Genomic DNA, 26,542 nt, shown 5'->3' with positions numbered 1-26,542 from the left:
CAGCCAGGAGCTGGGTCACAATCTTCCTTTTTGTCCTGCTTCTGTGCAGGGTGGTCCAGAGGCAATAGGAAGAGGAACAAGGAAGGGAGAATACTGTGTATGCAGAGTTTGAGTGATGTCTTCAGGGCTTGGAAAAATGTAATTCTGTTTGAGCAGTTTGCAGGCAGTTTTGCAACTCATCCTCCTGAATTAGGGACCAAATGAAGTCATTAGGCCCTAATCAAAAGCAGCTAATCAGAAGTCAGTGGGAGCTCTACCAATTAATCGCGGCTGGAACCCAACGAGCTGAAGTACCCAAGGCTGGATGAATAAAAGTAATGAAATTAGTATCAGTGCTGTGCAGTACTGCACAACTTCAAGAAGAGGTTATGGGCTGCTCAGCTCTTCCTGCCATATCACAAATAGAGGCTCATTGTCAAAACATAGATGAGTTGGGAAGCAGCTTTTGAGCTTGCCCTGAGCTTTTTGTAAGTCAAGATGTGTGTAAGCCAGAGTCAAAAGTGGAATCATGAAAAAAACAGATGAAAGGTGATTTTTTAAGGTGTGATAATATGACCAAAATATCTCTTTCACAGCTTGTAAATAATTTATACCCAGATTCTTTGTTGATGTCCTATTCTTTATTCTTTCGCCTAAATTGCAAAGACAAGAGGTTGTTTCAGGTGAGTCTCTTGTCCTGTACTCAGCACCGCACCTGGTGCAAGGTAACTGCTAAATAAACAGCATTTACTTCATTAATTTGGGTCAGAGAAAAAATTTGAACTGAGATTTTTTTTAATTCCAAATTTTGCACACCTTTTCCTATACGACTTAAGCAGAAGGATTCAGTGCCCTTTTCTAATCAAAATAACAATTGTTACCTGCTAGCAGTTTTTGGTCCAGAAATGTTCACGTACTTTGGATTACAGCTTTAAGATCTTAGAAAACAGAACCTCATGTCCAAAATTTAATTTCACAGGTGAAGAGACAAGGGCCAGGGAGTGACAGGAATTTGTCCTAGGTCCCCCAGCAAATTTGTGGCAGAGATAAGACTAGAGCCGACGTCCTGACTCAAGGTTCAATTGTTTCCCTCAGCACCTGGCCCTTTGCTTTCAGTATTAGCAGTCGTCCTTTTTATTTTATTTTATATTAACTTCAGGGATACACGTGCAGGATGCCCAGGTTTGTTACATAGGTAAACGTGTGCCATGGTGGTTTGCTGCACCTGTCAATCCATCATCTAGATATTAAGCCTAGCATGCATTAGCTATTTTTCCTCATGCTCTCCCTCCCCCTGCCCCCCACCCACCCAACAACAGGCCCCAGTGTGTGTTGTTCCCTGCCCTGTGTCCATGTGTTCAGCTCCCACTTAAAAGTGAGAACATGCGGTGTTTGGTTTTCTGTTTCTGTGTTAGTTTGCTGAGTATAATGGCTCCATCCTTGTCCCTGCAAAGGACATGTCCTTGTTCCTTTTTAAGCAGTCATCCGTATTAAGTGTTATCTTTTTGTCCTCTGAGATTTCTAGAGCTATTAGTCTGTCTAAATTGAGGCCAATTAAAGAATTGCAAAAGTGTTTCTAGAGTCTTTGTTGGTGGCCAGGGCAGTTAGTCTGGGACACGAGGGAGGCAGGAGCCATCTAGGGCAGAGGGATTGTCTGCACTAGGACGGCTCTGTTAAAAAGGAGGACTTTTTTGTTTATGGGAAGATTTCCATAAAGATGATCTTCTGAGTGAAGGCTGGGCTTTAAGACGAAATGAGAGACACTGTTGGTGGAAGAAGAGAACTTAAGGCCAGAAGTTGTGTGTGTGTGTGTGTGTGTGTGTGTGTGTGTGTGTATAATTATGCCTGAATATGTTTTATTTATTATAGTCTATGTGTGATTTTGTATTTGAAAGTAGATGCTTGATTCTACCACAATTAAAAAAAGGATATGCTTGGATTTGTCTGTAGTATGTGGGTGTGGAGGAGTTCATTTGAACACGGGCATTTTTGTGTGTCCAGGACGTATCAACAGCCTCCTTAGAGGTGTCATATGTGCAGGGAATACTGAGAGAGTGCATTAGTCTACATGTCTCTCTCTATATTTTTTCTTTTTGTGTGTGTCTGGTTTTCCTAGATTTCTCTCTTGCATGTTTGTGGGTATGAGAGTCTGTAAGTATTAATATGTGAATGGGTGTGTGCTATTTGTATGGGGAGGATGATTTAGGCAAGGATTTGAAAATATGCATTTAGAAATTGAGGGCATCTCTGTGTTATTGTGAGTGTATGTGTGTTTGTGTGTGCATTTTAGAGTGGTTGGTTATCTGTGTGTATTTGCAAGGAGAAGGGGAATTCAGTGTGTTTCTGTGTTTGTGTGTTTGTTTGTGAATGGTATGTTTTGCAGAGGAGTGTACTTTTTATGTTTGAAAGTTAGGCAATCATGTAATTTATCATCCAAATGGGGATACGTTTGAGAATGAAATATATATGTGTGTGAAAGGATGTCTTTGAATGTACTTTTAAAAATGCATTTAATTTTGTGTGTGTTATTGCTGTCAGGAATTAAGAAAAAGAAGAGAAGTACAGGAGATATCATTAAATTATATAGATCTCTCTTCAACTGTAGCCTTATAACAGGGACATTAATAGAATTAACAGGTAAGAACAGGTCAGCCCCAAAGATGTGTGTGTGTGTGTGTGTGTGTGTGTGTGTGTGTGTGTGTTACCAGATCAATGAACTGAGAAAAGAGGTCATACGTATCTTGTGGCGACAAAAACCCATATGGTTAAAAAAAAAATCAGCACAGTAAGTAAGGGAAGAAATGTGAACTACATTGTGCTAGAAAGTGTCTTTTATGTACAACATCTGCTTTGCTGTGTCCTCTTTATGCTTCCTGCCTTGTTCCCCATGAGTAACTCTGGCTTGTGATGGCCAAGATAGCTGAGACCTTTCATTCTCTTACCTCCAAAGTTTGGAAAAATAACTCAGTGTGACCTCCATCAGGTAAGAGAAAGAAAAAGGCTAGGGAGAGTTGGCTGCTTCATTTCAGGTGAGTCAGAAAAGAAATCCCAGGGATGCTCCTAGCGGTCTCACTCTTTTTCAGAGTGTAGCTTCTGACTCCCTGGTTTATACATGCACCCCCTGGGGTTGGGAAATTCACTTGCTTAGTTCTCACTGGCTTTGTGGGATATAGTGAAGAGACTAGAATGTTACTGCTTCTACTCTACCATGTCGGTGTAGCAGTTTCTCAGTGGCTTCATCCCCCAGTCATCCCTTTTTTATGTGCACTCTATATGCTCATCGCAGTGGAATGACTGCAGTCACTTCTGAATGTCATAATAGTGCTAGTAGCACTGCTAGTAGTACCAGTTGTGTGGTGTATTGGAGATGGCCACAAATTCATTGTCAACGTCTCATTGAAAGGTGGAATCCAATTGTCTCCCTTGGAATCTGGGATGGCTGTCCTACTTATTTGACCAACAGAATTTGTCAGAAGGGACTTTCTGTAACTTCTGAAGCTGCCTCATAAGAAGCCTTGCAGATTCTGCTCATGTTTCTTTCCCCTCTGGGAAACAAGTCACGACTCAGGGATAAGCCTGAGACACATGGAGAGAACATCCTGATCAATCTGGTCTTTGCTGCTACCCTGGTCAGCAGCCTGAGCTGGATACCTGGCTGACAAGTACCACCTTTTTCCTACACAGATGACAACCCAGCCCATGAGCACCAGGTGAGTGAGTGAAGAAGTCATCCAGGAAGTGGGTGCTCCAGTTCATGCTGCATAGGTTGGAGACAACTCTTCTAGCTGAGGTCTTGTGATACACAAAACAATGGTTATTTGATAATATTATGCTTTGGAGTAGTTTCTTTCATAACAGTAGATAATTGGAATAGCATTACTAGAAATAGCTAACATGTATTGAGCCATTGCTGCTTGTCAGAGTATTTTCTTAGGAAGATACACACACACACACACACACACACACACACACACACACACACAGAGTTATATAATACATAATACACATGTATTTAATTGTATCTGCATATTAATCTAAGGGCTTTGGAGCTTTTATTATTCTCATTTTATATAAGAAAAATCTGAGGTTAGGCAACTCTTCCAGATCACACAGCTAGCAATTGGTAGAAATGTATTCAGACGAGGACTTTATTTTTAACCGCATCTCTCCCTCATAGCTCTGTGCTTTTGTTCATGATGATGTCGATATTTAGAAATACACTTTTTGTTTTCTTGGAATAACCTTCCCACTCACCCCACTCTACTCCAACTGACAAATTCTTTCTAATCCTTCGTGGCTTAGCTCTATAGTGATGTTTTCCTACCCAAATCCATGTAGATGTCCCTCAGCAAGTACTGCACTGTCTTCTGCCTAGCTGCATGAAAACAAGCAAGTTATTCCACCTCCCTGAGGCTCAGTTTTCTCATCTGTAAAATCAGTTAAAATGACTTCCTTATAGGTTTGTTGTGAAGATTAAATGGGCTGGCAGATGCTAAAATGTGTCATGTATGGAGAACCACGATGCACACACTAACCATTATCAAAGCTGAACTGCAGGCTGGAAGGATGAGTTCCATAGTCAATTACCTTTTGCTCTATATGTCTCTGGGTGTGCTGAGTTGCCTAAAGCACCACTTGCGCCTTCAAAGAGCACATAGTTCAGTGGGACAGAAGACAAGTAAAAGAACCAATATATTAATGAGATTCATGGCAGGATAGAGGGGAACATAGACTCTTTTAGTATCAAAAAGGGGCTCGTAATACCTTTGAGGAGGGCATTTCATGAAAGATTACCTGGAGGTGAAATGAGCCCTGCAGAATGAGAAGGTATTAGTGAGGCAAAGAAAAAGGAAAACCAGGCATTCCAGGTAAGAACAAGCTTAAGCAAAGCTATAAAGGAACCCAGGAGTAGGGTGTACGAGGGAACCTCCAAATAGTTTGATACCTACTTGCATAACAGATTTTGGGTGAAGGTGGTCTGGAGTAAAGAAGCAGGAGAGGCCTTTAGAGAGAACTTTGAATTCTAAGCTGAAGCCTTTCTCCCAAGGTCGTGAGATGCTATTAAAGGATTGAGAGCAGTGAGTGTAGATGAATAATTCTGCATTTTAGAACCATTACTTTGGAGCCTGTTTTGGAAGGGCAGGACTGGAGGCAGAGATATGGATGGAGGATTGTTCAATATTCTAAAAGAAGGGTGATGGTAGTGTGATCCAGGAGCATGGGAGTGGGCCTTTGGAGAGATGCCAAAGCAAAAGAAAGAAGGAAACTTGGTGGCTGGCTAAGAGGGATAAAGGTGGGGAAGAAATCTGAATGAACACCTTGGTTTCTGACTTGGGTGACAGTTCATGGTGGCACCCCACATTCAAATAGAATTAAAAGAGTGCAGAAGGTGGGACAGTCTCTTCTCCCTCTGGAGGTGGGATTTCTGCAGGGAGGACACTGGGTCCTGTGACACTAGCTGTGCAGGTCACAGGCCTGCAGGAGCATTGAGCCAAGCAGGTCATTACAGACATATCCACATCTGTTATAAAAACTGAACTCTAATCGTGCCAGACCCACTCTGGCATAATAAGTGTGGTTTTTAACATAATGCACTGCTGGAGCGAAGTTGTCAGAAAAGCAGGAGGCGGAGGAGGTAATCTGTGAGACTTCAAAAGAGAAGATTGAAGCCATTTTATGTGGCTGGAAATGAGTCATTTGTCAGCAATGCCAATGTGCTGTCAGCTTTGGAGGAGAGATGACGGGGCACCCTGGGGGGAGGGCTGGTGAAAGTGTCAACCTTCAGTCACCAGAGGCCATGTGTGGGGTAAAAAGTGTCAGTCACATCACATCCCTGTCCTGACCTGGGTTAGAGGAAAACCAGGGTCACAGCAGAGCATTAGCCTTGTAACCAAGGAACCTTGTAACCCTCCTCTCTCAGGAAGGAACTGATGTGCTCAGCGTTCTCAAAGACTGTTCAGAGCTTTAATTCCTCGGGGCATGTGCACTTTAAAAGAAGAGTGGGAGTGCAACACTTAGGAAGAAGAAACTAAGGGGTAAGAGTGGATTGGTGGCAGAGAGGAGGAGAGATTTCGAGCAAGGACTTGCCTAAGGTCACTTACATAGGTGAATACCCCTTCTCTCTACCTAGTTGCCAAGTCCAGGGTTATCTCTGGGTCCTAATAGCTTGGAAGCCATTCCTGGGAGTGACAAACCATTCTAAATTGAGTGATCCCTGCTTTGTATGTTATTGCATTACCTGACACTCCCCTACCCCCATCATGCCAGTATCGATCACTTGGATACTTACTTGGGGTACAGCAGCAGATCGTCTTAACTGGTTCAGCCTGCATTGCTCTGCTCTCATCCATTTTTTTTTTTTTTTTTTTTTTGAGGCCATAGTGACCATCTTAACTTGAATTGAGTCTTCGCCTTTCCCTGTTCTTTGTGTCCTCCCAAGCTACCTTGCTTTGGTCTCTAACAACCTATACCATTTCAATATCAAACAAGAATAACTTTTCCTTTGTTCTCTTCACTCTACTAATGCTTGCCCTTTTTAGTTCCCTGAACACAGTGACGTTTTGTCTTTCTCTAGAACTTTGCTAAGGCTGGTCTCTCTTCTCAGGTAATGTCTATTCATCCTTCAGCTTCAATATCACTTCTTCAGAGAGGTACCTCCTGACTCTGACTAAATTGCACCCCTGACCAATACAACACATAGAGACTGTCTTATAATACTTTCTTTGCTTTTGTAATTTTTATGATTATTTTATGTTATTGTTTATATTCTGACATCCCATTTTGATTCTGAACTCCTTAACAGCAAAGATAATGCTTGTCTTTTTTGCAACTGAATCTTTATGCCTATATGAATGCCTAATGTCAATGTTTCCCAGATATTTGTAGGATGAATAAATGAGGCCAGGCGCAGTGGCTCACGCCTATAATCCCAGAATTTTGGGAGGCCGAGGTGGGTGGATCACCTGAGGTCAGGAGTTCGAGACCAGCCTGGCCAACATGGTGAAACCCTGTCTCTAGTAAAAATACAAAAAGTAGGCAGGTGTGGTGACATATGCCTGTAGTTCCAGCTACTCGGGAGTCTAAGGCAGGAGAATCACTTGAACTCAGGAGGCGGAGGTTGCAGTGAGCTGAGATCGCGCCACTGCACTTCAGTCCAGGTGACAGAAAGAGACCCACCTCAAAAAAAAAAATGAATGAATAAATGAATGAGTACATGAATGAATAGACAACTCTTTAGTAATTCTGGTAAGCAGGAAAGTTTGGGACTCCATGCACCAGGCAACATCACAGATATACCAAATGACTTGCGTAGGCAAAGAGACAGGCAGGAATCAAGGAGGCTTATCAATAACTTTCCTGCCATTTTAAGCTATTTCCCTCTCACACTTTCTGTGGCAGGATAGCTTTGAGGAACAGAAGTTATAGAACCCTTTCCATTAGACCAGTGGTTCTAAAAATCTCCTAAAGACATAGATTAGAGGGTCCCACCCCGGTGCTTCTGATTCAGTAGGTCTGGGGTGGATATCAAGAATTCACATTTCTGAAAAGTTCCCAGGTGGTACTGATGATGCTGGGTGGAGGGGGCGGAGTCACACACCTTTAGAGATAGTGCACTGCACATAATCTCTAGAGGCAAGGACTCTGCTTTTCACATTTGCTATTGCTATACGCAGATGCTATTGCTTAAACATACATACTGCTACGTTGTATATGCTCAAAAATTTTGTTGAATATGTGAAAGAAACTCAGTGGGCCCCTTTTCCCATCATGTAGTTCTGTTCCCAGAGCTAATTCCTCTTATCCATTCCTATTCCACGTTAGACGATCAACACCATCAGAAGCTCCCCTTACCAACCACTTGACCTTCTCTAGGTAGCTTTTATGTTTCACCCATCCTCCCCAAGAAACATCATCTATCCTTGTATTTTCTGTTCCTAAGGCCTTGATGATATTTAGCAAACCACTTCAAGTTATGATGTTAACCAGTAATGGCAGATCAACATGTCACCTCTTTAAAGAGGAATTTTATTCTAACATTCTATTGAACATTGATCCATAATTGTGGTCAACTTGTACAGTATAGCTTGCTGGCTAAACGAAGCCTTTACAGATCTTATTAAAAGAGTTTTATTTAGTAAACTATATAGCATTAAAAATAATTGTGAGGGCCAGACGTGGTGGCTCACACCTGTAATCCCAGGACTTTGGGAGGCCGAGGTGAGAGGATCACCTGGGGACAGGAGTTCGAGACCAGCCAGGCCAACATGGTAAAACCCAGACTCTATTTAAAAAAATATATAAAAATTAGCCAGGCATGGTGGCACGAGCCTGTAGTCTCAGCTACTTGGGAAGCTGAGGCAGGAGAATCTCTTGAACTCAGGAGACAAAGGCTACATTGAGCCGGGATGTCACCACTGCACTACAGCCTGGGTGATGAAGTGAGACTCCATCTCAAAAACAAACAAACAAAATGACTGTGGGGTAAGCTATGATAAACAGCTTAATAGCAAAAATTACTTGTCTGTACTTTAGAAATATCCACATGCATAGTATAAATTGGTGTGTTAACTATAATTGTTTCTTATCTATGCTACGACGATATTTATTGAGGAAATATTTTGGTACAGTAGGTAGAATTGCCACATACAGCTCAAAAAATAGATGCATGAGTACATACTTATATAAGTACATACATACATATGTATCTATGTATAGATATGGGTAAAGATGTATGTGTATATGTTTTTTTCTTCATGAAATCCAAAAGGTTTTCCCTTTTTACCTAATCTCATTGAGTCCACATGCATTAAGTTTTATTCTAAGAAATAGGGTCTAATATAATCAGCGTTATCTGTTTTCACACATACTAGGTCGTGTCACTCACCTCACACTCATTAAATGAGCATTTAGTAAAATTTCTGAAAAATTACTTCTGCTAGATCAAGCTGTAAACTATTAGAGACTAGAAGTGATTTATTTATTTATTTATTTTTATTGGTGGCAAGGCATCACAATCCCTGAGCAATTTACCAGGTTGATTTAATTTAGAGTCACTTCCATGCTTTCCTGGAAATCTACCCTAAATCTCTAGCTGAACAATGTTAGAAATTGATGAAATGTTCAACCCTATGTCACACATACACACGGAGTTCAATTTCAGTACTGATACTCTCATCTGCAGGCTTGGTACTGCTTAGAGAAAATCAAATCTTTTCTTTCCTCTAGAGTCAGATAGGTGCTTGTGACAGTAAGAAATAAGGATGAGAACTAATGCACTGAGCACATGCTATATGCCAGGTGCCCTTTGTAGGTTGTCATGATCCTACACCAACCCTGGGAAATAGACATCATTTTTTCTTCCAGGAAAATTAAACAAAAAGCAGAAAGAAAAAAGAAAAGAAGAAGTCTGGGAGTGAAGTTATACACTTAAAGGCATGTATCTAGCAAATGGCAAAAAAATGGATGAAGACACAGGACTGATTGTCACTAAAAACCATGTGGTATGTTTGAGCAAGGTCAGTGCCACGGTAGAACCACTTGTGGTGACCACATGCCAGCTATGGGTATAACTAAAAAACATGAGGAGTCAGAAATCATTTTCCAATTATGTCCCTCCGTTTGTTTCACTCCAGGTAGCTGTATGTGATCTTTTTCTCTACTGAATTTCAAGACAAGGATTTTGTACCACTTTTCTGAAACTTCTCTGAGATGTCTTTCATCTCACGTCTTTTTGTTTTATTTAATTTTGAGAATCAAACTAAGTCCCTCTCATTTATGAATCCTTCTCTGAATCCACCACTGAAAGTAACTGTCTTCATTTATTTATTATAGAATCCTGTGCTTTTTATCAATCATTTGACAATTTGCAACTTGCCTTAAACCTATGTATTAGGATATTAAATATTTTCTATTTAAATATTTATTAGGATACTAAATTAGTTTAAGTCAAGGGATATTAGGGTTGATGATAGAGATGTGTGAGGCTGAAATTTTGAATCAAATCAATGGCATTAGGTTTGTTCAACCTCTAATTTCCTTCCCAAGATGGAGAGAAATATAGAGAGAGAGAAAATAGGATTTCCCTGGTATTTCCAACCCGTTACCTTTGAAGCTCAAGTTCCTCCCTGTAAAGTGGGAATAAAAATTATTACATGCCTTGCTTGTGAGGCTAATGTGAAGATCAGATGAAATAATATAAGGGAGAGTGCTTAAAAAACACAAAGAGTTGTTATTATTAGTATTATATTAGTAGGTCAACAACAAAAACAGGAACAAAAAAACAAAATCCATGAATCCATGAATGACTTGAAAAAAAAACCAAACTTCTCTTTAAGTTAAAATTCTTAGAAGACTGCCCACAATAATCTTATATATTTTTCTTTTTTTTTTTTTTTTGAGATGGAGTCTCACTCTGTCACCCAGGCTGGAGTGCAATGGCACAATATTGGCTCACCACAACCTCCGCCTCTCGAGTTTAAGCGATTCTCCTACCTCAGCCTCCCAAGTAGCTGGGACTACAGGTGCCCACCACCACGCCTGGCTAATTTTTTGTATTTTTAGTAGAGACAGGGTTTCACCATGTTGGCCAGGCTGGTCTCGAACTCTCGAGTTCAGGCAATCCACCCATCTCGGCCTCCCAAAGTGCTGGGATTACAGGTGTGAGCCACCACACCCAGCCATATATATTTTTCTTGTGGTGACCTCATGCTAGCTTATTTTGCTTATTCCCAAATTCTTGGTAAAATTCAATTTCTTTGTACACTTTACTATTGTAGAATTAGTAAAGATTTTAAACAAGCGTCAGCCTATTTTTAATAGGTTTCCTAGGCAGTAAAGATTAAAAACAGAATAACCAATGGGGATGGGGAAAAGACGGTTTAAATTATCCAAGAAATAACATCATTATTCAAGAGTTTATAAAATCTGTTTAGCAGTTTCCAATTGCTTGCCAAGAATACACAAATCATTCTTATTTATTTAACTCTTTACATCTCAGTAAATTTGCATGTACTAATGGCATTTCAAAATGAACATAGGCTAAACCCTTCTTTTCCCAATGTAGGGAATTTGAAAACATCTGTAGCATTAGGAATTTTGACTAGATCAGAAACAGAAAGAATATGGCAAGTTGGTCTAACACTGTCCAACTCCGTGGCCATGGCAGGCATCACTAATGGATTATAGTTCTTTTCCACTGAACTAGGAAGTAGCCTCAGAATCACTCTCTCCTCACTGCTCCCAGCAGCTGCTATCAATCAATTGCAGCTTTGCCACTGTAGGAGCTCTTAAATTTCATTGTTTAGCTCTGACATTTTCAGAGGATATAAATGCAATGAATTTGCCTAACTCCTGAAATTCATTTTCTTAAAAAAAGATCTGTTCCTATTCTCTGGAAGGTGGTGACAAGTTTCAGCACTTAAGTTGGTATTTCTCATTCAGTTGTCTGTCTTCTCCATTTCCCAATCTGTGAATGGTACTGGTGTTTCTCAGTAGGAGATGCCAAGTAAATGCAGCCGCCCAGCAGGAAACCCTGTTTGGCAATTCTAACAAGGCTTGAAGAATTGGTTTCCTCATTAGAAACAACAAAAGTTTTTTATCTGGTGAATTCGCAAGTTCCTGATCTGGTGCTCTCCTGAACAAAATATTGATGCGTAAGAAATACAAATGAAAAGTAAATCCTCAGTAATGATGGTATCAAGCATTCGCCTAGATTATAGGAGATAAAAATTCCATTTCCTTGCAATGTATTGTCTCTATTGATAGACTTTAACTCTGGGAGTGGGAGGATTTTTATCTCCTGAGTGGGGATTACCACATGATGAAATCCTACCATGTGTCTATGTCCTTCATGCGTACTATCTCACTGAAATCACAATAATAATTGTTAACATATATTAAAGCTCACTCTGTGTCTGGAACTGTTCTAAGTACTTTACTTGAATTAACTCATTTAATCCCCACAAGAGCACTATGGAATAGGTAATAATAACATTTTCTAACAAATAAGGAAATAGAGGCAAAGGGAATTTAAGTAATTTGCCTGAAGGCCATACATTAGTAAGTGGGGCAGCTTGCATTTGAATCTGTGTAGTCTGGCTCCAGGATCTGAACTTAGAACCACAGTATTATACCACCTTATGATGTTCCCAAGGGTTGAGTGTTACATTTATTTTTCCAATGAGTAAAGCAAACTTCAAAACCTAGGTTGCTGGCCCCATTGCCTTTCAGCCAGAAAGTGACAAGAATTAGATAGCAGGGTAGAGCCAGCACTTCTCATCTATCATTTTATTTGATTCTGGCTACCACCCCATGATGTAGATGGTAGTATTTCCCCCCTTTAACAGATGGTGAAACAGGTTCTACTTCGATTGTAACTTCTCAACATAATACAGCTTGTGAATGTAGAGCCAGGCTTTGAATGAGGGAGCCCAACTGGAGGATGTCCATGTGATACCAGTTATCAAGGAGCTGACAATCAGATCTGAAAGAAGGAACAGTGCAAATATGAAAAAAATCTTCCAAGTCTGGTGGACCAGAGACATCGTGAGGCAGCTCTGAAAGAGGACAAAGGGCTCAGAGAAAAATTAGAGTGATACAGTCAGTTTCAGCGATGAGGAGGATCATTAATTGACTCTTTAAGAATAAGTACAGGGTAGGTTATGGAGTCTTAAAGAAAAGTAACTGCCAATATCTGTGGGGGTAGGGGTGGGGACACTGTGTGTTTGTATGCTGATAGTAAGGAGATCAGCATCTAGTATTCAATTTCCCAAGAGGCACTAATATTTGATTGACAAATAAAATAGAAGATTGTTGAAGATCTATGGTTAATATCTGTTTAATATCTGCTTCATCAAATTCAATGAAAATGTTTCTGAGCTTTACTTCAGAGCCCAGACAGATTCTGGAATTTAGTTTTTCCTTATTCATTCTCAGTCTTATTCTATTCCCATTTTCCTCTTTTCTTTCCCCTCTTTTTTCCCTCTTTCTTCCCTCCTGTTCTCTCTTCTTCTCCTCCTCTTCCTCTTCCTTTTTCCCCTTCTTCCTCCTCCTCTCTTCCTTTTCCTCTCTCCTCCCCTCCTGCTTTCCCTCTCTGCCTCACTTCCACCTCACAGTATTCTTGGGACTTCTTTTCAGCCCATAACAGAATTCTGTTCTTTAAGTAGGGCTTTAAAAAATTGTGGCCCTTAGTTTATTTTAATTCCATTTCAGCCTTTGATATGTCAGCAGTAAATGGTTCTTATGTTCATTCCTTCCACACACAATCTCAGCCCCCATTGTGCCATTAGATTTGTGCATCTCCTCTGCTATTCTGCCTTATATGTGTGTATGCATATATATATATGCATATAAAATATAAAATGTCTACATATATAGGTTACACACACACATTCACTGCTAGCTCATAGTTTTGAGGTTTGAGGGTTGCTGGGTTTTCTTTCCCAATCATAAACAATGTTTCCATTCTACAGCCCTTCTCTAGAGAAGACCCATAAAATTTGACTCATGAAGAGAGAGAAAAAAATTCAGGAGACGAAATTAATATGGGGAGAAAATGAAAGAGATTTAGTGCAGCTATCAACTGACCATTGTGCTGTCTTTAAGAGTCTGTTGAAACAACATAATAAAAGGTAATAAAGGCTGGATTTATAGCCTACCTGGCGGAAATGGCTGTCTGTTTGTATCTTGCCCAGTTGCAGACCACTGCAGGTCTTTGTCTTGGGAGCAGGATCTTTTTTCCTCAGAGATCTCTTTTTTTTTTTCCCTTGGACTCAAGGGACATTAGAAAGTATCCAAATCAGGTTGGCAGATAAGTTAAACATCTCTCTGGTTCTTTCTCTTCCCTTCTTTGCTCTGGGATTTAAGGACCCAGTATTGTTTCTTTTAAAAGCTATATTTGATTTGGTTTGCCTAGGAAAGCCCTCAGTGATTACTAAAATAGGTAAAGAGAACTTTGAACTTTAAAAATGGTCATGCCAGCTCCTATGGGATTAAGGGCTTATTCTTTCACCTTAAAGTTGAAATAAATATCCCAAAACTTCTAAATTAGTACAAATCAGTCTCTTGAAAGGAAGGTGAAACACACTGCCCAGGTAGTATGAGAAAATCAAGGATCAAGAAGACAAGAGGAATAGATGGTGTCTGCTCACAAAGGGGTCTGGACCATGTTGTAGGAGGCAGTTGGGACAGGGGTTAGTCTGCTGAACCTGTAGTGCTCCTTACCGCTTGATGAGTGATCAGAATTTTGAAGCAATTGGAGCTTATTAATTCATTAATTGCTTCATCAAACATTTAGCATCTACTTAATGTCACGCCTTGAGCTAGTGACAGGGCTACATAAGTGAATAAGAGGTGAGAATTGAACAATGAGGACACTTGGACACAGGGCGGGGAACATCACACATTGGGCCCTGTAGGGGGGTGGGGGGCTTGGGGAGGGATAGCATTAGGAGAAATACCTAATGTAGATGACAGGTTGATGGGTGCAGCAAACCAATATGGCGCATGTGTACCTACGTATCAAACCTGCACGTTGTGCACATGTACCCTAGAACTTAAAGTATAATAATAAAATAAAATAAAAAAAAAGACCAGGTCTGTATCCTGAAGAACCCAGCCTAGAGGAGGAGAAAGCCCCCTCATACACAAGTCAATAAATGCAGTGATCAAGTCCATAATGTCAGTGTATGTGTACAGGGCTCAGGAGGCACAAAATAGGGGCAGAGGCCAAGCTAACACCAAGCATATTGGAAGGCTTCAGAGTACAGCTGGGCCTTGATATTGTGTCAAGTATTTGCTTGAATGGGTAAATGAATTAATAAATTAAAAGGTTAGGGAGAAAAGAGGAATCAGAAGATAGGAGTTCTAGATCTAATTACCACTCACTGTGAGATCTTGAGCAAGTCTCTTCCTCTCTTTAAGCCTCAGCTTCCCCATCGATTTGCTGAGATTCTAGATTGTCTCTAGCTTCTCTTCCACCTCAGGCATTCTAGATTAGATTATGGAGGATAAAGGGATATTAGCATCATTTCAGATCTCGGGTCTTGGTAGCAGGTCCAAGCCTTCCTTCCTATCTCCCTAAAAAATACGCCCAATTTTGTTCATATTGTATGTTTTCTCATTGCTTGTTTCTAGGCTTGGTCTAGACATGTGGCTCTGGCGGCGGGGGCTCAGATATTTTGCAAGTTAGAAGTTACAGTGACCACTTGCTGTTCCCCACCCCAAAATGAGGTTGAGGCCAAGAGGAAAGCTAGGAAATTCTGGGGAAAAAATGGAAATGGAGCCACGGGGGAAGCAGGAAGGAGGATGCCAGCAGCAAAATGCTGAATCCCGGAAGAGAGAGATCTCATTACTGGAGTATGAGTCATGGTAATAGGCTGAATAAATCCCCATAAAGTCAGGGCTAATGTTGTCTGCTGGAGCCCATATCATGTCATAAACACAGAGGTCCATCCCAGCCAGGGCTGTGTTAATTGTCTGACTCAATCAGCGGGGCTGGGGAGCCTGAAATGAAGGATTACTTCAGGGGAGTGAGTTTCAGCCTCTCCGGCGACCCTGGCTCTGCATCCTGGCAGGCTTGAGCTCCTTATAGAAAGACTGTCCAAGGCAAGGATGGCCAGAGAGAGGGGCAAATACTACCACAGAGAGGTCCACAGTCTGGATTTGGGGGCCAGTCAGTGATCCCTGAACCCCCAAGTAACTGGGGGAACCCTGGGGTCCTTCTGCCAGGGACCTCTCCATTTCTTTCTTTCTCTCGATTGTCTTCTCCCTCCTTAGTCTTCCCCAGCTTTCCTGTTTTCTGTTTCTTCTTTTCTCTTTCTCTTTCTTTCTTTCTTTCTTTCTTTCTTTTCTTTCTTTCTCTTTCTTCCTTTTCTTTTTCTCTTTCTTTCTTTCTTCTTTCTTTTCTTTCTTTCTCGTCTTCTCTTCCTTTCTTTCCCTCCCTCCCTCCCTCTATCCCTCTCTCCCTCCCTTCCTTTTCTTCCTTTCCTTTCCTTCTTTCCTTCCTTCCTTCCTTCCTTCCTCCCTCCCTTCCTTCCTTCTTTTCTCTCTTTCTCTCTCTCTCTTTCTTCTTTCTCTTTCTTTCTTTCTCTTTTTCTCCTTCTTTCCTTTCTCTCTTTCTTTCTTTCTCTCTTTCTCTTTCTTTCTCTCTTTCTTCCTCTCTTCCTTTCTTTCCCTCCTTCCATCCCTCTCTCCTTTCCCTTTCCTTTCCTTCCTTCTTTGCCATTCCTTCCTTCCTCCCTCCCTTCTCCCCTCCCTTCTCCCCTCTCTTTCTTCCTTTCTAGCAGCATTGTTTTCTCTCTCTTCTTATCTTTTTCTCTTCCTTCCTCACACTCCTCAAACTTCCCCTCCCCTCCTTTCCTTTCTTCTCTCCCTATTTTCTTTATCTCCTTCCTTCTGGCCACTCATCCTCTTTCTACTTATTTCTCTTCTAATCTCATTTTCTTCTTCTTCTTTTTTAGAGACAGGGTCTCTCTCTTCATCACCCAGGCTGGAGTGCAGTGGCATAAGAATAGCTCACTGTAACTTCAAACTCCTGGACTCAAGCCATCCTCCCACTTTAGCCTCCCAAGTAGGTAGGACCACAGGCACACATCACCACACCTGGTTAATTAAAGAAAAACTTTGGTAGTGATAGGGTCTTCCTGTGTTGTCCAGGCTGGTCTTGAAGTCCTGGCCTCAGATAATTCTCCTGCTTTGGCCTTGCAAACCTTGGCCACTACACTTGGCCTCTTTTCAAAGTACGTGTCTCTGTTTCCTCTCGCCTGTCCTTCTCTTCCTTTTCTTCCTGTTTTTACTGTTTGTTCCTTTCTTTCTCTTTGCTTCTTTTCGTACATTTTCTTGTTCTTTTCCTCCCCTTATCCAAGATTGGCAGCAAATAGCCTGAGGTTTGTCCAGTCAGAGGAGTGAGGCCCTTACTGCATCATCATCTGCAAAATACCTTCATGATTTGACCCTCATATTAGCTTTCTGATAAAAATATTTTTTCCCAAACAAGGAAATTAATACTCAGGAAAGCTAAGTGACAGGCCAAGCTCACACAACTACTAAGTAGAAGACCTGAGGTTGCATCTCAAATCTACCTGAAGTCGTTTCCCAAACAGAATTTGGAATTGTGGTATATGTGGCAAGAAAACCAACCTTGGGTCATTGACAATATTACGGGGTCAGATGTTCCCTTCCATAACAAAGAAAAATGTTGTAGCAGTAAGCTTGTCAGTCCTTCTCTCCTGTCCCTAGGGCCTGACTTACTTAACAAATATTAAGTGACCAACATATGCAAGCATGACCATGACATTTAGTGATGCTGAGGACACAGAACTAAGTGACTTTCTGTATGAAACTTGCATTCTCACAGGGGTGATAGTTAATAAGCAAGTAATGAAATAAATATAAAAATGTAATAGGTTATGGTGTAGGTGTCCATGGATGTGGAAATGTGTTAGGTAGGTGATGAGACTGTTGATAGAGGACATTGAAAATTGTTGGGATTTTTGTCCTCATGGTTTTTTTTCTTTATTATTGCCATTTTCAAAAATATGTATACTGAAATCACAGCTTTTATATACACTAATAACAACTAGTTTAAAATATGCAATGGAAAAACCTATTCTTTGTAGAATAGTACCATGAAAAGTAGTTCCACTGGGTGCTCATAAAATCTTCATGAAGGCCTCTTCTACTATAATTTGGGCTTGAGCCTGCCTTTTGCCTGACTCCCTTTGTATGGGGTGCACCGTTGCCAACAACATCTAAAATGTTCATTTCAAATGCTGTCTGAGCTAATTATGGTTACCCAGGGGCTTGAGGGCAATGGGTTCTAGCTGCCATCACACTCTGCCTCATTATGGAGGATTTCAGCCACCCTTGGTCTCCCAAAGTGAGATTTCCTTCCTTCTTCTTCCATTCAGCCCAGTCCTCTCTGTCTGCCTGTGGCCGGGCTGTGCCACAAGCTCAGTTCCCTGTGTCATAGGTAATAGTCACCCAGGGAAACTTGCCATCTGGCAAAAATGCCACGTTTTAGTCACAAGAACTTTCCTATGCCCAGTACTTCTGTTTACTGTTGGGAGAGGATAATTTTCCATGTTTCTTTATTGGAATAGAAAATAGCCTGAAGACAGTGAAGGAAGATCATGATGCTCCCTCTGTGACTTAGTCACACTTTACCCCATATGTAGAATGCTTCCACATGCAAATCTCTCCCCTCCTTCAAATCCCACTCCAAATGGTACCTCCTCCATGGAGCCTTCTTGAGTAACACAATGCTCTACCCATCTTCTGAAGTTTCATAGAAAATCTCTTCGAGCCAAAGTGGCCTGGATACATAACCTGCTTCAACACACACCAGCTGTACAGCTTAAGCCTTCAGTGTTTGCTGCAGTGATATCACCTGTACCACAGCTTCTTCTGCAGTGTGACCTTTTCACTTCCCCATGATGAACTGGAGTCTAATTTCTAAGTTAATCCATGCTTGCCTTATAAGTACCTTAACCAAATAGACTGTAATGGAAGTGGGATTGCATGACTTCAGATTTTGTTAGAAGAACCCAGCTGCCACCAGAAAGCTAAGGCACATAGGCCTCTACGTAGGTAGGTGGCTCTTACAGGCAGTCTCAGCTGAGCCCAGACATCAACTCACCTCAGGTTCCAGACCTGTACATAAAGAAATCTCTTGTTGATTTCAGCCTCTGGACATTTGAGACCTTCCCACTGCCCCAGGTATCTTGGAGCATAAACAAGCTACTTCTGTGATATCCTATTCTAATTCCTGGCCCACAGACTCCATGAACATGATCAAATGGTTTTATACTACTACGATTGGGTGGTCTTTTATGCAGCAATACAAAAAATCTAGAGCAGTGTTTCAGTTCTTAAATGAACAAAATGGTATGATACTGTCAACCCTAGAGTGTAGTTGAAAATTAAATGAAACAATATATGAAGCACCTGGCAGTGCTTGACATTTAGAAAGCATTTAATGAATATTTTTTTTTCATTTCCTTCCAACTACAGTAGCTACCTGTCCACACATCTTACGTTTTACTAAAATTTTTGCTCTCCTGTGGCAGGAGTTGAATCATATTTAAGTTGTAAGCCCTGTGTTACCATTGTGTATATATTATATGCTCATAAAATATTTACTGAGTAAAAAGATGAATAAATAACTATAATGGGCACTGGATTGGGAGCCAGAAACTTTAGTTACTAGCTGTGCATTCTTGGTAAGTTTTTTTCTGTTTAATAATTATTTTTCTTATGTTAAAATTGAAAAGGTTTAGGCTGAAAGGGGAGATATGGTGGCAGATTGAAGAAGACCTAGCAACTGTTTTTAAATTCTTAAAGAATTGTTATGGGGAAGAAGAATTGATTTCTCTGTTTGACTCTCAAGTAGTACAGTCAGGGACCTGTGTGGAATACACAGGCACAAGACAAATAATTATCTAGAGTCAGATTGTTCAAAGATGGAAGAAATGCTTTGTGAGCTAGTGAATGCTCTGCCCCTAGAGGTGTTTCTTTGGGAAACTTGAGTGTAACCCTCCTACTCTGCTGTAGAGGGTATGCAAGCATTGGAGGAGGCAAATTCCATCCCCTATGTTCCTAATTCTACCACTGGATGCCTTCTTTCAGCTCCAAAAATCTTCAAATTTGCAACAGATCTTCTGACTCTAGTCTTCCTGTAATTGCTACGTCAGTGGGTCTGGAGTGGAATGGATAGGAAGCTGGCAAGTACAGCAACCTGGGAATAGCCCAGCTTGTTTATTTCAGTGATGCAGGGGAGGGCAAAAGAAGTGAGGCATTGTGGGGAGAAGTATTGATCAGGAACTAAAATTTAAGTGCACTTCCAAAGATGATTAGAGAGCCACTATTAATGCTCTGTAGGGGATCGCTAGGAGGGCACTAAGTAACAAGAACTGGAAAAACCTCTGGAACGTGTGGATGCAGAAACCCTAAGTGATGGGGGCTTCAGAGACTGAAAAGTAGGTTTGTAATTTTTCATAGGAGCATCTACATTTGTCAGGTAAGAATGGGTTACATTGCACCCTCAAATAACTTGCAAAGGTCTTCAGACTAACAGCACAAAAGTTTAATTCTCATTCATGCCAAATCTACTCCCCTCTTCAGGGTCATAGCTCAGCTATCCAGGTGGCTTTGGTTTTGTGGCTCCACTTTCTCAACATGAAACTCCAACAGAGGAAGAAGGAAACATGTGACCTGGAGAGTGGAAGTGGGTACTGGAGACTGCTGCATCAGCAGGGAAATGCTTTATATCCTCAAATGACATGTGCTTCTCCTGACAGCTCATTGACCAGAATTAGCAACATGGCCCTTCCTAACTAGAAGGGACCAGAATGGATAGTCCTTCTATGGGTCCAGAAGGAGAGAAGGACCAGATATGTGTGATCATGTCTCCATTATGGGAGAAAAGAGAATTGAAAAAGAAAGAAGATCCACATAGTGTCTGAGGAGCTGAGACAAAAGAAAAGTAAGTCATCTCATTGAGCCTCAGTTTCTTCATCTCTCAAAGAAAGATGAACATACCCACTGCACTAAGGGTGTCATGAAGATTACATTAGAAAAATGCACATAATATCTTTAAATCTCTTTGCCAATAGCAAGACATTTTTAAAAATGAAATACTGTTTTATGATTGGTGGTTGTTTTACTATGAAACCATAAAATGCTAGATTTCATGGGGGTATACAAGACTTTCTCTGGTATAGCCTTCCCTTTGGTACGAAATTTTTTTTCCTATTTTTTTAAAGCCACCCTATTAGCTGAAGGTACAAGAATTTTCATTACAGAAGATCCTAAATGAGAGCAATGATCAGAATTAGCTGGAAAGCCACACACATGCACAACCTGATTCAGAAGGATCAGAGAAGGTTATTTGCCCCCTTGCAGATCTAGGGGGCCTGGGGCTTTTACATGAGCCCCAAAGGATGCACCAGATAGAAAATTGGCAGGATGACTGGAAATTTTCAAAATGCACAGGTCAGTTGCAAATAACCTGATGCTGTTTTGGGGAAACTGCAGGCTAAAAATAGCCATGGTTTTCCTGGATGAGGCATTAGTTTGATGTTGGTCTTTGTAACCTGTATGTTTTTGCCATCTCTGCTCAGTTCCAATCATTTTTACTTCCTTTCACTTTCTGTACCTATAAGATTCAGAGTTGTATTAGAAACATTCATACTTTCTTTCATTGATATATTTATTCACATATCATTTATTCACTCATTCATTTATTTATCCATATATCCTTTGCTTTCTTTCCATGACTTCATCAAGTTTCTTATTTAGAGTACAAACATTTATTGATCACTTTGTTTTCTCTGGGCACTGTATTAGGCACCAGAGATTCTAAAGGTGGGGGGAAACAAACTAAACAACAACAACAGCAACAACAACAACAAATCCTCACAAAATAACATGTGCAATGTCGTGGGGGTGCAGACAAGCAAACATAATTACAAAAAATAATGCAGAGTGCAGTAGGAGTTCAGAATTTCAACTAGCTTGAGAGTAGAGCGGTACAAGAAGGTTTCTTAGAGGAAGTGGCAGTTGAAGTAATTACTGAAGGTATTGTTCAAGTGGGGAGGGTGGGAAGGGCATCCTAGGTAAAAGGAAGAACATTTATGTTGTAATGAAGCCAAGTTGAAAAGAAAGCCACGTGCAGGCAAGCAAAGCATGTTTGCCAGACCTGCAGTTATTCTAGGAGGCTCTTGTTTAATGTGTGCCTGATATTGTGGATTTAATCTCTACCTCACAAATTATTCTTCAAGATTCAACTTGATCATTTAAACACAGACTCTAACAGAGTTTCTGACTCACACTAGGCACTAGAAAAATCTTATTTCTGAACTCTTTGCTGTTGCATTTTCCCCCTTACCAGTCCCATAGTGCCTTGCAGAAAGTAGCCATTCAATGAAGTTACCTCCAATTTAATCCTATCCCTCTCCGCCCAGTCCCAGTTTAACTTCCTTTTCCACCTACAAAGGCCCTGAGGGCCAGAAAGAGGGCAGCCTTTTCCCAAGGCCTCCTTGTCTTTTTCTTCTTGAGGAAATAGCTTGTGGTGTCTCCTTGGCTGTCTGTTTCTCCGCCTCTGGGGAATCTCCTCTCATGTAAATCCTGCAATTAGAGGCTCCCACCCCCACCACCAGAGCTACATCTGCCTCCCTAGATAGGCACCCACTTGATTAGGAAGAGATAATCACAGGGGCTGCTTCAGCCTACAGCTTGGTGAAGACAGGAAGAAGTTCTGATTAAATTTGTGGTTTCAAGAGAAGGGCTCCCCCTCTCTCATCACATACCAGCTTCCTGTCTGCCTATACATTTGGACTCAAGGCGCAACATTTTGATTCTTCATTTATTTTTTCAAAAACCATAGAAATTAGGCAATAAATAGGAATATGCCTCTTCTTTGGTAGATGAAGAATGTGAGCTGTGAGAGATGAAGCATTTGACTTAGGTCATAATGTTGATTGTGTAGCATAGACTTTGGATTCGATCACTGATTAGTTTTATATCCTCCACAAGAGAAAGCAAGAGAAAGTAAGCAAAGCATTTTTTTCCCTTGAGATGATCTAATTTTGACTTCTGTATGGGTGTGTGTTTGTACTTATATATATTATTAATTCAAATTATATATTCAACTTAACTTTTAGAAACATTAGAAATATGTGCAGAATGTAAGAAATGCATAAAGTAGAGGAAAGCCTAAGGAAGAAGCCAAAGTCATTCATTATATCCAGAGATACTTCCTGGTTGATATATAATGTGTGTATGTGTCTATATAAAATGTCTACATAATCAGAATTATAATACACATGTGCACACATAGTTATTTTCTAACTACATTTTGTATTGTAAACATTTCCCCAGGTCATTAAATATTCTTCTAAAACACAATTTGGTTTGACTCCTTTAATGTTTTGATCTATATCCTGGATTGTCTCCTTGCTGTTCAATTCAAGGGAGAAAAAAGCAAATAAAAAAATACTGGATTAAGAGGAAGAAGCTCTGTGTTCTAGCCCTAGTTCTGCCACTTTCTCCCTTGAGTCTCTGTTTGTCCATCTGTGAAATGGGATAATAGTTATCCTTTTACCAGTCACACAACCTTATTTGCAGACTCAGGTAAAATCACAGTGATGGGTTTGCCCAGGAACGTGGGATTGCCTGGTGCTGTCTTTATTATGTTGCTGAGGATTCTTATTGCTTTTTTCATCAGCCCAAACACAAGAGCCTCCCAGGAGGTGGGTTTTTTCCTTTTCTTGGCAGTGCTCACATGGGCAACACAGTTCATCGGAAGCACCTCTGCTCCAATCACCCTTCTGCATTGTCTGTCTTGACGAAAAATGAACTGTTATTATTTCTTACCTTTGGGTTTGGGAGGCCCCAAAGAAATCAGTAGCCACATAAAATCGCTGCTATTATTGTAACAGTATTTTCATTGATGGATTTAAGTGTGAGGTGTTTGCTATCGATTGTTAGCGTCTGTCCTGGAGAGGCTGCGCTGCAGGGAGGCAGTGATAATGGTGGGAACGGGCACCTCCAGGAGCTGTGGCATGCTGAGTGGTTTTCCTGAAGCTGGGAAAAGTGTGTTTGCACTCCAGGGGCGTCTTGCTTTGTAGGATAAATGTACACCTACAAATGTGATTTCAAACATGTAACCCTTTAGAACAGATACTGCCTTCCTTCTGGATTTCTAATTTGAGAGATTTGACATTTTCATCCCCAATTTGATATTCAGCAGGCTCCTAATTCTTTATGTGTTAATATTTTTGGTCCTTTTTAGGAATCAGTACTTAAAGGCAAAAAGTGAACAAATAATGAAGCTTCTGTTATGTCTTAAATGAGTCCTGTAATGTAATAAAACGCGTTTTAATGTTTCCCCTTCCTTCCTTCCTGTCTTTTGTATTTTCTCTCTAGCTTCCATGTTTGAATTGTTTCTTCCCACTCTTTCTGCTTTCAGAAAATAAAAACAAAAACTTAGTGTCTACTGCATTTAAAACAACAAGGTGTTAAGCATTGTGAGAAATCAAATCTTGATGATGACATAATCTTTGCCTTCAGAGAAACCCACTAATGTACAATTTACGGACACATATATGTTCTCATAAATTACACAGCAGAACAAATTGGAAAGATGTCAGGGAAAGTAGTGAGTAACAGAGTGACAGAATCTTGATATGTTACAACTTAGAGAGACCCTAGAATATCATGAGATGACTCCATCATCACCTTTATGGAGAAACTCGAGCCCAGGGAAGTAAAGAGTTTAGTCCAAGGTCTCCTTATGACCTAACCTGTGCTTTTGATTTATATTCCTGATGGTTTTGCACCTGAAAGGCAGATTTCAACCTTGCTACTTACTGGCTATGAATGTACCTAACCTCTCTGAAGCTCAGTTTTTTAATCCAGAAAACAAGCCTTTGCAGGATGCTTGTGAGTGTGACAGTGGAATCATGTATGCAGTTCACCTGGCCTGGTAGTGTTTGGTACACACCATTTCATGCTACCCCTAAGCTGCATTCTCCTTTGGAGAGCCACAGGCACTAGCGTAAATCATATGCTTTCCATAAGCAAGCATATGCCCTCCCTCCTGTGAACCCAGATGGATGGAGATACACTTTGGGGATGTTGTCTGGGTATTTGTCTCAAATGCTAAAGATAGCTCCCTTTGGCAGAAAAACAAACTCAGGCCAGTGGGGTTCTTAGAGTATTAGTCCTAGGAGCCAAAGAATCGATCCATCAACAGGACCTGCTGAGCAGGCACCTCATACGCAGAGCAGCTCAGGCACAGATGTCAGAAGCACTGCCCTCTCACAGGGAGCCCTGGAACCATAACTTCCAGAACTCCCTTCTCCAATCTAGAACATGCCCCAGAGATTTCCAATACTCACCTCCTCCCCACTTCTAGTTCCCACCAGGTATAAATTTTAAAATCCTATACCTCAGAAAGAAAAAAAAAAAGCCAAATATTACACAAAACTGTGGAAGAAATCTAACTTTCTAGAACCCTGGAAAATGCTTTATTTTTACTTGTAAGAACTTTCTGTGCAAAGAGCTAACCACCCTGCCTATTCAGTAAGGCTAATCACCTGCTTGTTAAATTATCTTAGGACAATGAGAGGAACATGTGGCGAGTCTCTCTGTGAAAAAACAAACAAAAACAAAAAAAAATTCCACTGATGAGTGGGTGAGGTTGTGCAACAGAAGCTGAGTCAGTGACACAGATCAAGATGCAGGAACCAGGAATTCAAGATGCAGGGAACCAGTCTATTCAAGAATAGACTGAGACACAGATGACAGCAGAGAGAACGAAGTCTAAAACTGAAACTGAAAGAGGAAAGAGGTGATGAGAAAGATGTTGAGACGAGGGTGTGGGGGAAAAGATACAAGTGGCACAGAAAGATGGTGAGAAAACACAGCCAGAGTATTAGATCACATAAGAGGAAAACATAATGAGAGGCGGAAGAACTAGCACAGACAACCAACACAGAGCCTGCAACCAGGGAAACCTGTGTTTCTTGCAGTTAGCAGCCAGCAGCCTGCAGTCAGCAGCAGGGGGCATCAGAACTCCACGGATAGTAAAAGATGCCAGGGAGCCAGTATAAGGAGAGAGGAAGTGAGAAAGAAATAAAGAGAGAAAGAAAGGGGATAAGAAACCTTCCTCTTAACTTTGAGATTAGAAGGAAGAGAGAGCCGCGCTATTCCTCGGGGTCCTGCCTTTAGTGGTAAGCCAATTCCCCCAGACATCTTCCTGCTGACAGTGAAGGTATGTAAGTGACTGTAGAAAATAACACTGAAGGCTTTCTCAAAGAGACTGAGTCCAAGGGCGATGGCCTGGGCTTAAGCCAGCTGACTAACACTTAGGCATTCTGTTAGGCAGAACTCAGGTGCAAATAGCATATCTCCCTGAATGTAGTTTATCCAAGCATTTTCCTCTACTTCACCGCCTCCCAAAAAAGAATTATTAGGAGTATACTAGGATATTGCATAGATAAGGAAGTGATGGAAAAGTGAGCCTTGAGGAAAAAAAGACCAAAAGATTTATGTTAAAAGACTTTTGTTTTTGTTTTTGTCCATTTCCCTCATCCATGCTCTGCCAGTCTTATTCTCCTAGCCCTCTCTATGCAGCAGTCATTTCATTTGGTGTCACTTCCTCAATCATTTACCAGAGATCAAGAACTCACTTTCAATTTCAGTTTAAAACCAAAATCCAGATGAGGTTTCTGATTGGCTCAGCTTGGACCATGTGCTCACACCTTGGGTCAAAGTCACCGGAAGAGTGACATAGTCTGATTGGCCCAATACTCTGAAGCCACACCCACACTTGTGCAGGCTTGAAGATTGGGGAGCAGCACACCTGAGGGTGTAAGGATCTGTTGTTGACTGAAGGAGATATTAGAATCATGATCCCTGAAGCCACACCAATTCAGGGCTACTAAGTTCATCTTGAATAAGTGAGTTGCCTGAGTTGCTCTGAGGTTGTTTTTCTCTTCTATCGAAAGGCATTACTTACACCTGCTTTGTCCACCTCCAGGAGTTGTTATGGGGCTCTGATTAG

The 26,542-nt window shown here is 40.9% G+C and overlaps 1 long non-coding RNA gene across 2 annotated transcripts; it reads left to right on the top strand.

The window, feature by feature from the left end:
• Window positions 1-1,655: 1,655 nt before the first annotated feature.
• On the top strand, window positions 1,656-26,152 carry LOC134728523 (uncharacterized). Of its 2 annotated transcripts, none has more exons than XR_010109010.1 (3): window positions 1,656-2,616; window positions 3,383-3,689; window positions 20,098-26,152. It is a non-coding gene; the product is annotated as an uncharacterized LOC134728523 (long non-coding RNA). The 2 variants fall into 2 exon arrangements; XR_010109009.1 differs by having other exon boundaries at window positions 1,656-2,764.
• Window positions 26,153-26,542: the final 390 nt, after the last annotated feature.

This window comes from Pan paniscus, chromosome 11 (genome assembly GCF_029289425.2).
Source record: "Pan paniscus chromosome 11, NHGRI_mPanPan1-v2.0_pri, whole genome shotgun sequence".
Lineage (NCBI taxonomy): Eukaryota > Metazoa > Chordata > Mammalia > Primates > Hominidae > Pan > Pan paniscus.
This window is presented reverse-complemented; position numbering and strand designations above follow the sequence as displayed.